At 37.5% G+C, this 15,766-nt stretch overlaps 1 protein-coding gene across 3 annotated transcripts in view; it reads left to right on the top strand.

Annotated features, from left to right (window-relative positions):
• Nucleotides 1-15,766, top strand: part of Dyrk2 (Dual-specificity tyrosine phosphorylation-regulated kinase 2) — a 191,251-nt gene that overhangs the window by 131,259 nt on the left and 44,226 nt on the right. The gene's annotated exons all lie outside the window — the stretch shown is intronic.

The following is a 15,766-nucleotide window of genomic DNA, read 5'->3' on the forward strand; positions in this document are numbered from 1 at the left end:
AGTTCCAGTTTCAGTTCAATGATTGATTTTGAAGTTTGAGAACGAGTGTGAATAATTTGCTGACAAAAAAGGCATTGTTTATGTTCAGAAATGTATATGAATTTCACTCGATACTGATGCCATCAACACCAACACACAAATGCAATCCAACCTTATATGATATCTCCCAAAATATTCAGCTGACTAACGCCTTCCAATCAGAATATTTCGATCAAACTTCATATTTTCATTTTTGTTTTTTATGTTTTTAATGCCACCACAAATTAAAGAATTACCTGTTTTAAACAAATTTATTTCTAACAATATTTCACTAATCACAAACTATTTTTTTTATTACAACACTTAGCAACTAACGCTTAATTTATTTTCATTATTTGAATTTCTTGTTTAGCCGCTCGATTCACTTTCTGCACTGCCCTCTTGGGTCGGGAAGCCGGGCTTATATAATGTAACGGTTCTTTCGAGAAATCTGTAGTCGGTTCGGTACCCGACTAGAGTTTTACCGGCGGTTGCCGACTGCATTATTTTGCGGTGATGTCATGTGTTTGTTACATGATTCAGCCAGCGTTCTGGTCAGGGGCGGGCGGCTTCAGATTCGTTACATTGCCCCTTCTTAAAGACGTTTCGCCCCGAAATATCATCCTAGGCGTGTGGATACCTGCAGGACTCCCCATATCTGTACTGTGAAGTTCGATGGAAGTAACACTCCACAGTCTTCATGCTCGGTCGTCGAAGATGGTTACCGCACACCAAAATCTTGATGCCGATGGATCTGAATATCGTTCCCAAAATGCTTCCCACAATTCTCCAATCCAGCCTATCAAGCCCAGAGGCTGATTTCGAAATTGCAAAGTCCACAAGATTCTGGTCGAGCATCGTGTCCCTCAGTCTGGTAAGACTCCTCCAGACATATTCATAGGACGGTTTCTCTCGAGAATGCTTTTTGGTCACCAAGTAGAAAAAAGTTTCTTTGGCTCTTCTTCATCCCACTTCTGGCACCACTTGTAACAAATTAAAGAATTAACTGTCTTTAACACATTTATTTCCAGCAATATTTCACTTATCACAAACTAATTTATTTATTATAACACTTAGCAACTACCACTTAATTTATTTCCACTATTTGAATTTCTTGTTTAGCCGCTCGATTCACCTTGTGCACTGCCCTCTTGGGTCTTGGTAACGATTTTTTCTAGAAATCTGTAGTCGGTTCGGTACACGACTAGAGTTTTACCGACGGTTGCCGACTGCATTCTTTTGCGGTGATGTCATGTGTTTGTTAAATGGTTCAGCCAGCGTACTAGTCAGGGGCGGGCGGCTTTAGATTCGTTACATTGTCCCCTTCTTAAAGACGTTTCGCCCTGAAATGTCATCCTTGGCGTGTGGATACCTGCAGGACTCCCCATATCTGTACTGTGAAGTTCGATGGAAGTAACACTCCACAGTCTTCATGCTCGGTCGTGGAAGATGGTTACCGCACACCAAAATCTTGATGCCGCTGGATCTGAATATCGTTTCCAACATGCTTCCCACAATTCTCCAATCCAGCCTATCAAGCTCAGAAGCTGATTTTGGGATTGCCAAGACCACAAAATTCTGGTCGATCATCGTGTCCCTCAGTCTGGTAAGACTCCTCCAGACATCTTCAGAGGACGCTTTGTCTCGAGAATGATTTTTGGTCATTAAGTAGAAAATGTGTCTTTGGCCCTTCTTCAACTATAGCACCCATCCCACTTCTGACACCACTTGTAAAATATTAAAGATTTAACTGTATTAAACAAATTTATTGCCAACAATATTTCACTAATCACAAACTAATTTATGTATTACAACACTAAGCAACTACCGCTTAATTTATTTCCACTATTTGAATTTCTTATTTAGCCGCTCGATTCACCTTCGACCTCTTGGGTCGAAAAGTCGGGCTTATATAATGCAACGGTTCTTTCTAGAAATCTGTAGTCGGTTCGGTACTCTAGTCGAGTACCGAACCGGCCTCTCAGAACTTGTAAAATATCAATGGTCATTTTTCTAAATAATATACGGCTGATTGATCCCAAAGTTTAGATAAAATGAATATAGTGTGAAAACTCTAAAAAACACGCTTTTATAGCATACGAAACTAAAAAATGAAAAATAAATATATTTTAAGAAACTAAAAAACACGCTTTTAGAGAACATCGAACTAAAAATTTATTTTTTTAAAATAAGCTTAAAACAATAACGAACGAAAAATACTAGTATTATTGTAAAAAAAGCGTGGGCGCTTTATGCCATTTTTTTTGTATATCAAGCGCCCTTCGCTTTTTTTACGATAATACTAGTATTTTACGTTCGTTATTGTTTTAAGCTTATTTTAAAAAAATATTTTTAACTTCTCAGTTCGATGTTCTTTAAAAGCGTGTTTTTTAGTTTTTTCTAATTATATTTATTCACCTCAGAAGTCGACTGGAACAAATTTTATGTTACGATAATTTTATAGAAAGTTACTATTATCAATAATTGAGAACGTTTACTGAAACTGAAACTGAAAAACATAAACAACCCAATTTCACACAGCATGCCACGTCGATCAATAATATTTTTATCGTGTTCATGTTTTCAAAGGGGACTCAGCAATAAATACAGAAATTATTGTTCAATCTCAGAAATATTTTAAATATTGAAGATACCGTATATAAAGAAATTTAATTTTCCAGAAGTCATTTTCTGAAATAATAATTATGAATTCTGGTTAGCAATTAAGGAAGTATATAGTATATAATTATTTTCGCCGTAGAAGTGATGTCAACCATGTTGAATCTCAATACATCACATTAGTTTTGAAAAATTACTTTAGATCATTTACTGAAGGTGCCAAGTTGCTTAGCAAAACGTACTTGGAGAAAAGTATTGTCATAATTACTTAGATTCATTTATTCATTTATAATAACATATTCCTCATCTTATAGAATGAATAGAACTTTCTTTCTCACCGCAAAGATATCCAAACAGAAATATATAAATTAAATTCACCCCTGTCACCACACCACACCTTTCGCAATAGTTTATCCTCAAAACCCGTATCGGCCAAGTCTTGCTCCCGTAATAGTTCCACTGGAATTTCTCCTGGGGATTGTGCACGAGCTCTAGGCTAGCATTTTGTGTCAACATTACTTTCCCGAAAAGGGTAATATAGTAACTTTCCAGAGGAATTCGTGAGTAAACAGGTCTCGTCACTTTCGGCGGTCCTACTAAAGTTCAAACTAGCGAAGACAATCGATGATTGCAAGGAGGAGCTGGATAAATATTGAGATTCTACAGGGCGGATCACCAAAATAATGTATGGGAGAGCTATTCAGGAGCATAAGCGGAAAAAATTTAACATGTACGTAATACACTCAAAAATAAGATTTTTATAATATTTTCGAAGAAGTTTCATAATATCGTAACGAGTTAAAGAATTAACTGTCTTAAACAAATTTATTTTTAACAATACTTCACTATCACAACTAATTTATATTCAACACTTAGCAACTAACGCTTAATTTATCTTCACTGTTCGAATTCTTTGTTTACCGCTCGATTCGCTTTCTGAATACAGACTCCCTCTCTGGAAAGTCATCTTCGTGTCTTTCAGGCTTGGAGTCCAGCTCCCTTACCCTTTCGGCTGATTATTGGTCTCGAGAAAGACCAATGGGTACATGACTGATGGTATGGCGGCATGAAGCCCTCAGACATCAGTACCGCCCTTCACGGGATACCCCTACCTGGCTGGGGTGGGATGGATGAGAAAGCTATTCATCCGTTAACGGGGGACATGAGGGCCTCATTCGACAGAGTGTCGGGGCCCTCTATATCGGGAGGGGTCGTCTACAGCATAATCTGTGGCTTTTCTAACTAACAGGTTTTCGTGAGTTTCCGTACTTTCAAAACTCGCTGATTCCTCGACTGAATGGACTGCTGAATGGAAGGCAGCTGCAAATCTCTGCGGATGGCTTCGTTCCGCACGAACCAAGGAGCATTCACAATCATCCTAATTAACTTATTTTGTCGTCTTTTCAAAATGGAAATGTTAGACGGAGCCGCTTGTCCCCAGACGCCCGAAGCATACATGATGACAGGCTTGAACATCGTATTATAGATGGTAATTTTGTTCTTTGTGCTCAATTTGGATTTTCTGTTGACCAGAGGGTACAGACTAGCTATCCGACCCTCGATCTTTGACTCAACGCACATGATGTGCGGGTTCCAAGTGAGCACTACGGTCTATTAGAAGGCCGAGGTACTTTACCCGCGCTTGCCAGTCAATCTCCCTTCCAGAGATTCTCACTTTTCTGGCCGGAGAAGATAGTAATCTTCCCATGGTTATCGCCTGACTCCCTCTCTGAGCGAGGACCCGACCTTTTATATCGGTAACGATCGTTCTAGATTCCTCTAGTGGTTTCGGTACTCATCTACACTTTTCGCGGCGGTTTGCGGTGAGTCATGTCTTTGCTGGCTGAGATATCGGTCAGGGCCGGCTACAGATTCGTCACAATATCTTTAACATTTTATATTTTTCCAGTGTTGAAATTTTCTCCAATGTCAATGTCATTTAACAACAGTTGAGTCCAGCAACGCATTTGTGATTCAGCTCGGCACCACTGATGAGGAGGATGGCGGGTGGAAACAGTGGTATTGAATCATAAATACGTTATGTTTGGGCTCTGATTTTCAAGTAGTTACCTTGAAATGAAAGCTGCAGTGAAAAACAGAGGGCGAATGTTTTTGGGCGATCGATTTCAAAGCTTGGCTTTGCAACTGACCGCCTTGAGGGGCCTTATTTATCTTTGAAATTTGAGGATTTAGTTCTCAGTTGTTCTCATATATAGCGTTTTCGTTCGGGAAGATATCATCGCCCTCATTCAAAGAAGTAGTTAATTCTTCCCATATATGTATTGAATAATCTTATTACATTTACGTGAAAATGTCTGTGTGGGACAGACTCACAGAGCACCACTTTTTACCAGTTTGAAAAGTTTTTCAAATCAATAGATATCGCACAAAAATGAGAGAGAAAGAAATTAAAATAAAAAATGTAATAAATCAGGATGTTGATTATAGCCCCCTGAAGTACGTACCAAAAGATGTTTTATAAAAGCAGCTGCTGTGGACTAATATCTCTTCAAGGTCACTACAGATAAAAAGTACTGTACGAGTACTATTCTTTGTCAATTAAAATACGAAGATGAAATTGATCATAGACGTCATGGATTCAAAATGAGATACAAATCAATGGTATTGAGAGGAATAAATGAAAACCATGTTTAGCTATTGGATAGGTATACCACGCATTCCAAATAGAATGTATCATTATTATGAATTGCGATTTTCCTGAAGCTTAGAAACTTGTTTTTTATGGAGACGCACGATCACTCCGAGAAAATCCCGCTGTGAGAGCGCTTTCTGTACAGAACTAGAATTTTACGTTAGTTTCAAATCACTTCAGATTATAATAATTTGGAAAAACCACTTCTCTAATTTTGAAACTATTTAGAATTTATATGACGATTGAGTTTCCAGTGAGGCGGATGACTTTTTTTGGATAGAACATACTAGCCTAAAGTTATGCAGTTATGCTTAGAGGAGTAGTTTCACATATTTCTTTCTTGAAATTGATTAATATACGTGGAGGTACGTCGCGTCGGTATTGAATTTTGCTAAAATATATTGTTGATCATTTCCTCAGATTCAGTGTTGTAATAGAAACAAATAGATTCAAAATTGATGACAATAATTTATGTTTCATAATTCAATATTTCTTTCTTCAACTCACAAACGAATTTTGTCTAACTTAAAAAGGTGGCATTCTAACAATACTTTCACAGAAAGGTATAATTTAAGCATATGTTTGTTAATCTTCTTGCATCTTCACCATTCTTCGTAGTCGAGGTTTCAATATCTAAAGTCAATCTAGCGATGAATGAACAGAATGATTAGAATTTGGTTGGAGGTTAATTGAAAAATTCAAACCACTCCATTAAGTCGTGGAAATCTGACTCGCAATGAACTAGTTGTACTGATAAGACTTCGTATTAGCCAAACACGTCTTATTTGACAATCCACCCCTCTGCATAACACGCAATATACAACTGTCTGTGCTACATATTCCAGAGAAATGCCAGATTAGAAATAAATCGACTCAACCTACAGTCTAACGACTCTAAGTATAATAAAACGACGAACCTGAGAGATCAAGCATGTATGTAATAATAATAATAATAAAAGCAACTTTATTTTCCATTTTACATAATAAATAATTATTTCCATCTTGAAATGCTAATTGTTGGCATAATAAGCGGAGTTCAGCTTAAAGAAAATTATATGACAATATTATTTGACTATTCAATTGAGCTGCTCTTCCACTCAACCTCATAACGCGCCATATAACGGAAAATTAAATAAATTAAAAAACATTCTTAACATTATTATCGAGGGGTGTTCTGCTTCTTCAATAAAATTATTTTCAGATTCTCTTTAAACTTATCTAACTTCATCTCTTTCAAACTGTTCGGAATTTCATTGTAAATTTTTGAGATCTGATAACTGTAGGATCTTACATATTGTTGTGTTTTGTGCAATGGGGGTGTTAAAAGCCCTTTAAACCTCAAGTTCAATGCATGTACGTCAGTTCGGAATTTGATTTTATTATATAGATATTCTGGTGTTTCAGTTTTAACTATGATATAAGCTTGCAGAGTGGAGCAACATCCGATTTTCCATATTCAACCAGTTTATATATTTCAAAGTATGGGTAATGCTTTCATATTTACGAATACCAAAAATCAATCTCAAGCAAGAATTTTGTATTTTTTGTATTCTATTTTTATAAAAAACTGTGAGATTTGGACCATACAGACAATCTGCGGAACTAAAATTGGACAAAACCAAGCTCTCGCAAAGTATTGATTTGATTTTTCTTGATAAATATTGTCTACTACTGTATATCAGTTTCAAATGTCCATATGCTCAGCGAATTAGTTCATTCACATCTTTTTCAAAACGAAAATTCTCATCTATAATGACTCCTAGGTTTTTAGCACAATCAACCACTACGAGTATATTTTGTCCAATTTCAATTTCCACAAGATTTTTTACAATATTTCTATTTTTTTAGGCCAGAGACTAAAATATTTGACTTACTAGCATTAATTTGTAGACCGTGGTTTGAAGATGAAGCTACAAATGCAATGCTCTAAATTTATTTACAGATATTAAACATTTCCACAAGATTTATGGAAATCCCAGTTGCTTTGCTTTAGGTAACGTAAGAAATCTCCTGAAGAGGATTCCAAGGTGAAATAGAATCAGTTTTGTAGCAATATGCTATGGTACTCAATCTAACTCAAACTTATTTAAGGAAGTGTTAACCTAACCTCATAAAATATTCATAATAAACAAAATCGAGTCCATACAAAGAGGCTTCATGAAATATAATACTTACAGGCTAGAAGAAGTTTACCCTGAACAAGGCATCGACAACATAATACTGCTGAATAAATTTAATCTCTTATCCCTTCAAAACCGAAGAACCTACTTACTATTCTATATTTTTCATTTATAAACTAGTGAATAGTCTGATTAACTGACCCGAACTACTCTTCCACTTCAACTTAGGTACATGTTCCACGAATTAAATCTAGAAATGAACTGACTTTTTTACATATTATTATCAGGTTATTTTTTCCTCGAAGTGGTTGATATTGAATAATTCAGGACGAGGATTTAAGGACCCTGGTGGATACTGACCCATCACAAACGGTTCGTGGGATGACGGAAAAACTGTGCTAGGTCTGTTCTTCTTTGCTTTTGCGCAATGAAAACATTTCTTTTTTGGATCAGATCGTCACGTGTCAGGAAAACTGGATCCTCTACGGCAACAGAGCTGTACTCTTACCGTATGACCTGAAAGACCACTCATCATACAAACTAATCGGCTTCGTCAAGAAGCTAGGTTTATTTGGTCGAATGTGAATAGACCCACTTTGGACCTGACCTAACCCAACCGGCCCATCATGCTCTTTTCATTCCCTTGTGACTCACTGGCCGGGATAACTTTGTCTCGCCAAACCAATTCAAGCGTTCCAGCAAAAAACGCTGCCTCATAAAAAATGATGAGTAGATGACGAGATTCGGTCGCTACTCCAATTAAAAATTCATATGAAAGCCCACCAAATGAATACATTTCTGCCGTCGCGTCTGCAATTTAATCAGCGCTCTCGTTTAAAAATCGAGCCCTACCGTTGGCAGAATAGAAGGTAGAATACGAATGGAAGAAGAACATTAAAAAGCAGCATAGTAGGGAAGCAAAAAATGGTAGACTTAACTGAATGAGAATCTTTAAAAACTGATAGTAACGTTTCATTTAGGTTAGGTTTTCATAACCCTTTTTCACTTCTTGATTATCGTGTATGCAAAATATTTGCAATATTTGCAAAATATTGAAAAAACTTTAGAGAATGAGAAAATAATAATAATAGAGGTCTTTTATCAATTTTCAGTTATATTCATACATGTGAACTAAAAAAGAATAAATGGGCGAGATTCGGCACCTTAAGGTACAGACTGACATCCGACAGAGTTGAGTGATGTCGAAAGTATCGATGAGTTAATGAAGTAGAAGAATCGCCATGTTTGAATTGTATCAAACTGAAGTGACATGAAGACTTGAAAATTTGTGTTTACATTGTGTTCTATACATTGTGTGACTGGGCCAGATTCTATCATTCCTACTCGGTATTGTACTGTTGTGTCAGAAAGTGCTGTTATTATGCTTGCTTCTGAGTCGATATTGAATGAAATCCAACTTTTGTAAATTCTGCTCTTTCTATGAAAAGATTTATAAGTTCTCTATGGTGCCGTATTGAAAAAGTACCGCCGTGTTTTTGCCAAAAAACCTTGATGAAGCTGCTGTATTCAACACGATATCATATCAAAGATAGGTTATTTGTGAATAACGTTTCTATATATGTGAAATTTGAAGGTCTGTATCAGGTAAAAAGTTTTTCCTCTGCATTTGAGTATTGTGATATATAGGGTGTTCCAACGAAAACTTGACCCCTCCTGTAAGTTTAAAACGGACGTGGAATCAAAAATTACAAAGAACACGTCAATCCTTATTTCTTGGGGGACTAATTCTGATATGGAAATAATACCCGAAACTTCACCCCCCTGAGGTCAGCAACTACCCTCCTATTTTTTTCAATAGCATGGGGAGACGAGTGATACATCATTTGAAAGGTCTTTTATCCCTCTATTATCTCTGTAAATTTCGAAATTTTTTCATTAGTTATTGAGAAATTAAATGTTAAACGTTTTATTCAAGAAAGAATAGAAAATTCGATGTCGCTCATTTCATTGAGGAAATCAACAAAGATAATATCAGTGGCAACCCAATCAACGGATAAAGTGTTCAAAATGACCTCCATCTAGGTCCATACAATACTATAGTCTACTTTCGAAAGCGTTTCTTACATTATTGAAGATTTCCGAATAAATCTCTGTCGCAGATCTTCTAGACTTGTAGAATTTAATCAATTAGTAATAAACATTTTAAAACGGACGCCACTGTTCGTTTTTTCTGTACCGGTAGTTTTTGTTGAATTTAGTTGTCGCAGAACAAAAAGTAGATAGTTGGCAACTGTCACTTCTTCACGAATTATTATTCAGTCATCCTTGTTCACTGTGTTCCAGCATGGTTTATTCTACTGAAGAAAGAATAGAAATTGTTAACTTATTATCAAAATAATAAATGTGCTAAAGCTGCTGCAAGAATTTATAATACGAATCATCCAGACCACAACGTGAGCCATCAATACGTTTAAGAGTTAATGGGTAATGGAACTTCAGGTTCTGTTCACAACAGAAAACATGAAGTATCCCATCCAGTTAGAAATGACGGAGTTGAAGTTGCAGTTTAAAGACATGTACAAATGAATAATCAACGGTCTATCAGACAAGTAACCAGAGCGTCTGGTGTATCAGCTACTAGTGTGTTTTGGATTTTGAAAGCCTACAAATTCCATCTTTTCAGGATGGAATTTTTGATTATATGTCCGTTTCAGACTTACAGGGGAGGTCAAGTTTTCGTTGGAATGCCCTGTAGCATAACTGAGTCTTCCACCTCTCATTCCAGAACATACCGGAACATTCTGGAATGTTTTGGAATGTTCGTGAATAGTCTAGAACGTTCCTGCACTAGATAATTCCAGGTTATTGTAAAAAATTCCCGAAACAATCTGGAATGCTGTGGATTGTTCTGGATAATTGTATATATTCAAATTCGTTTTTGTTAAGGGTATATAAAGCAAAATCCGTCGACGACTCATAATCTGAAGTTTATTATCATATCCATTTCCAAGGCAGAACTGGGTTCTCCAGCTGGTAAGTAATAATGACCTTTTGATAAAATTCATTTAAACAGAACTGTATTCACAACTATCAATTTCAATTTTGAATACCTATCCTACAATACTTCATACATCAAAAATAAAAATTGGGAACAGAAGATGCCGAAATAATGAAAAGGTGAAAGGGATATTTTCAAAAGATTTCAGGCGCTGAAGCATAGACGGAACTACTTCGTATTCGTCTAATAGTATTCCATCACCACGTATATGTGACAATTATTTTGAACAATAAAATGTGTATAGTAAATGAAATATTGTTTTGTTATATCTCAAAATGATTAGTCTGCGTTTCGATGAAAGCTTGTGCAGGTAGGAACACCTCCCCGACAGATTACACGTTCATATTCCATCAGATTCACACAAAACATTGGTGAATCATTCCTATAAACATCCCTCTGGTATCAAATCATCTTCAAGAACAATTCGTTCAGCCAGTTGTATCGCCAACAGCATACGCAGGAAAAACTTCAGTGAAGTTTCTACTCTAATACCTATAATAATACTCTAACTACTCTTCTGGCTAATACCACACCCTTCGTGGTATTAGCCAGAAGAGTAGTTGTTTTCTGATAGGTGTCAGTCCATTTACCCACAGTGTAAGTGAGTTGAGAGTGGCCTGAACGAATCGTTCTTGTAAATGATTTGATTTATAGCCGGTCTTCAAGTACAAATGTACAATATCCATCTTGTACGTGAAAACTGTTTCAAACTGAAAATGTACCTTTAACCTAGCCTATTCAAATACTGACTGCAACTAATGAAAAAAGCATATCTATCAATTATTGCAAATTCAAACATTTAATCAAACTAAATCTAAAATTGAGAAAAATTGCTAGAATATAAAAACATAAATTCCAAGAATTCTACTCCACTTCAAGCGATACATATTCTCAATATATCTAATCGATAGAAATTCCATTATTTCATCGTTATTAATAATATCACACTATATTAATGTCTACTGTGGCGAGTAATAAAGTTCAAAGTATACAACCGAGTATAAATGCTGTCAACAGACGCTTCTTTGAAGAATCAATTCATTCCTATAACACCAAACGATTCATTTGCTCCAGTACTATAATATATTGCGGAAAATCAGAATCGATCATCTGCACCATACAGCATAAAACACCAAGAACTTTCAAATGCAACTTTTAATATTTATGCCATATCGTTCCGTCATTTGGTTCCATTAACTCAAAATGTAGTTACAAACTTTTTTGTTCAAATTGCTGTAAATACACTGCAGAAGCTAAAAGCTTTTGCGTCGAGGCAGTTCAAAAACGATAATTCTTTAAATAGAACTACAAATCGCAGACATTTGCATTCGATACTAGTTGAGCCATAAAATTCGTGTTCCATGATATGTTTTATGGATTTTCGAGAGGCTCGAGTGTTCTGGTAATTGCAATTGTTCATATAAAAATAATAAAGTTGTTCAACTAGACGATAAGGAAAATAATATATAAACAGAATTATTACAATGTTCAATCACCCTATTTCTGAACAGAATTTTGGAATATTATCGTCTCCATTACATGATTTTATGTTTCAATAATAATTATTGATAGTTATATACTAGTATTACGAAATAATTCCTAATAACTGGTTTTCCCCTCGATATTAAAAATAGGGAAGTTAATCAGTGGTATCAGTATTATAACACTTAACTATGAGGAAAGAAATTGTGAATTTCGACATACAAACATGCTGCCATCCTCTTCTGCATTTGGATATGGTCTTGATATGGTCTTGAAATGTATGATTGAAGGCAGTGTGTTAGGTTTTTCATACAAAAATAGAGTTTGGTGAGAAAATCATTCAGTCATTCGAAAATAATGCAATACTCCGCTCTTAGGCCTATCTAAAGCTCATAATTGTCTGATAACAATTATTCATAGGCAAAAATTGATGAATTCGAAATTAGAGGTAAGATCCTTGAAATGATTTGAATAATATGTGTCAAATGCACGAGAAAATATTCAAATAGGCTGATGGATGTAGCTGTTACTACGTGGTAGGAGCTTATCATGAGAAATTAGAAAATAAAACTTTCTATATTTTTCACCAACTTTATTTGTAACTAATGTTACTGCAGTTTCGTCCTATACGGACATTTTCAAACAATTACAATACATTTTTCATATATAGTCAATGGGCATACTTGAAGACTGGCTATAAATCAAATCATCTAAAAGGAACAATTCGTTCAGGCCAGGAATAACTTCAGTGAAAAATTCTGCATTGACACCTGTTGGATATAATCCAACGCCCTTCGTGGAGAGTTGTTGTTTTTTGATAGGTCTCAGTCCAATAACCTACAGTGTAAGAAGTTGATACTGGCCTCAACGAATTGTTCTTTCAGATTATTTGATTCACAGCCAGTCTTCTAGTATACCCACTAACTATATGTGAAAAGTTTTCATTCCTTATACGAGGAATTGGGCAAATTTTCTAGTATGCGGTTAGTTACCTTGTTCACAGGCAGATCTGTTGTTTGTTGCCCGCTTCAGCCTAGTTCGAGGAATGATACTCTGAAAGAATTTGATTTTCAATTATCGAAAATCATCGACTTTATGTTGATGACAGACACTACCTTGCACTGACGAATGGCCAAACAGCCCAAAACTGGTCTGCGAGTGTGTTCCAATAATTGAAAATCTATTGCGACAGTTGTATCGCCAATAGCATATGCAGGAATAAATTCAGTGAAGAATTCTGCACCGACACCTTGCGGATATAATCCAACACCCTTCGTGGTATTGGCCAGGGAGGTATCTGTATCTGTAGAGTAGGGAGGGTGAGTGTGAGCCCACGCACTTAGGCCACATGTGACCCATTGTACATCCTCCCGAGTTGTCCTCCTAGCTCATCGCCCATCATGTCCTTTCCTGGAAGGTGGACAGGTCGCTGGGAGACATATCCTTCTTACCGGCAGGTGTAGGTCAAGACTCGCCGGACATACAGTCTCTTATTGACGATAACTCCGGGCACTCGCACAGGACATGCCTGACAATCTCATCTTTCTGTTCACACATCCTGCATAGAGGTGTGTCCACTAGCCCCATATTATGGAGGTGTTTCCTTAGTTGACAGTGGCCAGTCAGAAATCCTACTGTAAGGCATAGATTTTTCCTGGTCATCGCCAGATATTTCTTTGGCACCAGCTTCCCAGGGTCGCCCAAGGTGATCCTGGCAAGATTACATCCTTTGATTCCATCCCATCTCTTTAAGGATTGAGCATGGGTGTAACATTTGACTAGTTCCGCAATAATTGTTGAAGTCATCAGGCCGTGGGTGCCACTGGGTCCTAAAATTCTTCACACCTCAGGATAATGTTATTATCTACCAAGGCTTTGGCTAAATCTTGGTGGCACTCTAGTACTAGCCCTGAGGTAACACGCTGTCTGTTCAAGGATAATAGTGCTTGTCTGCTATCAGTGCAGATTGTTATGTTTTTGCCAGAAATTCCTTTCTTGGTTATTTCTTTTGTGGCGATTGAGATACCAGCCAGTTCTGTTTGGACCACGCTGGCATTTCTTCCCATTCCCCACTTAATCCTTAGGCTTAGTGATCTGGAGTACACTCCACATCCTTAGCTTTCTTTGGTTTTTGAGCCGTCTGTATAAATCCGTATTGCATTTGTAGCATCTGACTCTGTGTTCTGCAGGTTTGCAGAACACGGAGTTGTTGCCTGCAGCAGAGGTTGCGCAGTAAACGCTTCCCGCCATAGGCCCAGCCTCAATTGACCCATTCCTACTTCAAGGTTTACACCAGCCGTGCGCAATCGTACCATGGCCATTTACGAAACCTCCTTAACGTACAGATCCAGAGGGGTCAGACCCGTGATTAATTCCATTGCCGCGGTTGGTGTTGTTCTCATGGCTCCTGTGATGTTTTAACACATGCGCGTCCCACTGTCCTCCGACTCTGCTCATAAGCCACGTATGCTCTTTTTGCTCTACTCTGTAGATGAGAGTTCCATGTTAGCTTCTTGTCGAGGATAGTACCTAGGTATTTCACCTCTTCAGAGAAATTTAGTTTGCTTTTGAAAATATCGGGAGGTTTTAAGCCCGTTAAACTTCTTTTCCTGGTGATAAAGACCATCTCAGTCTTTTTGGGATTGATCGACAGTGAGTGTTCCTTACACCATGTTTCTATTAATTTGAGCCCATCCTGCGCTCTATCGCACAGTGTGTTTACAAATTTGCCGGTCTGCAAGATAACTATGTCATCTGCGTATGCAATTGTGTGGAATCCATTTTTGTTAAGGTGATTAATTAGGGCATCCAGAACTATGTTCCAGAGAAGGGGTGATAAGACCCCTCCCTGAGGACATTCCCTCATGACCAGTCCTTTCACTGTGATGTCTTCTACATTAATAGTCATTGCTCTACTAGAGAGCATCTGGAGTATCCATTCTCCTACTACCAGGGGTACATTCCTGGAGTGCAGTTGCTGGGTAATTGTTGGAAAGGTTGTTTTATCAAACGCTCCCTCGATATCTATGAATATACCTAAGGTGGTTTCTTTGTTGTCCAATGATCTCTGGATTCTGCCAACCACATGGTAAAGGGCCTTCCCGGAAAATATGCATGCTGATTTGGATGAAGTGGGTTGTGAACAAGTACTTCATCTCTTATGTACCGCTCACATAGCCTCTCCATGGTTTTTAAGAAAAACGATGTGAGACTAATTGGTCGGAATGCTTTTGGTAGGGTGTAGCCAATCCTACCTGGTTTGGGTATAAATACTACTCTTACTTCTCTCAACTTACTGGGAATATACCTCAGAGCTAGAGAGGCTCTGAATATTCCAACCAGGGTTGGCATAAGAGTGTCCAGTCCCCACTGAAGTAGGGCTGGTCTTATACCGTCAGGTCCTGGTGACTTGAAGGGGGAAAAGCCCGATATAGCCTATCTTATTTTTTCCTCATCAATTACTGTACTAGCATATTGACAGTCGTATTGTGAGGGTGTTGTTGGTACATCCGTCCAGTTCGTCGTTTCAGGTAAGACAGAACCTGGGAAGTGAGTTTCCATAAGAATCACAGCACTCTCCTGGAGGTTGGCGGCTTTGTCGCCATTTTCTCTTGTCAGGATACCGATACTCTTATGATGGTCATTTGAGAGTTCCTTCTGTAGCCTAGAAGCTAGTAGGAAGTCTTCGACTGCCTCACAATAGGCTCTCCAGGCTTCTCTTTGCTTTCGTCTGCAGACTTTTTTGAACTCTCTGAGGTTGGCTTGATATATACCCCAGTCCTCTTCGAGTCTTGTACGTTTTGCCTTGTTAAAGGTCGTTCTCGCTGTCTTCCTGAGGTGTTCCAATTCAGGGCA

This window comes from Leptinotarsa decemlineata, unplaced genomic scaffold (assembly GCF_025532065.1).
Source record: "Leptinotarsa decemlineata unplaced genomic scaffold, Ldec_3_MD MMD2_tig00026354_RagTag_RagTag, whole genome shotgun sequence".
Classification (NCBI taxonomy): Eukaryota; Metazoa; Arthropoda; class Insecta; order Coleoptera; family Chrysomelidae; genus Leptinotarsa; species Leptinotarsa decemlineata.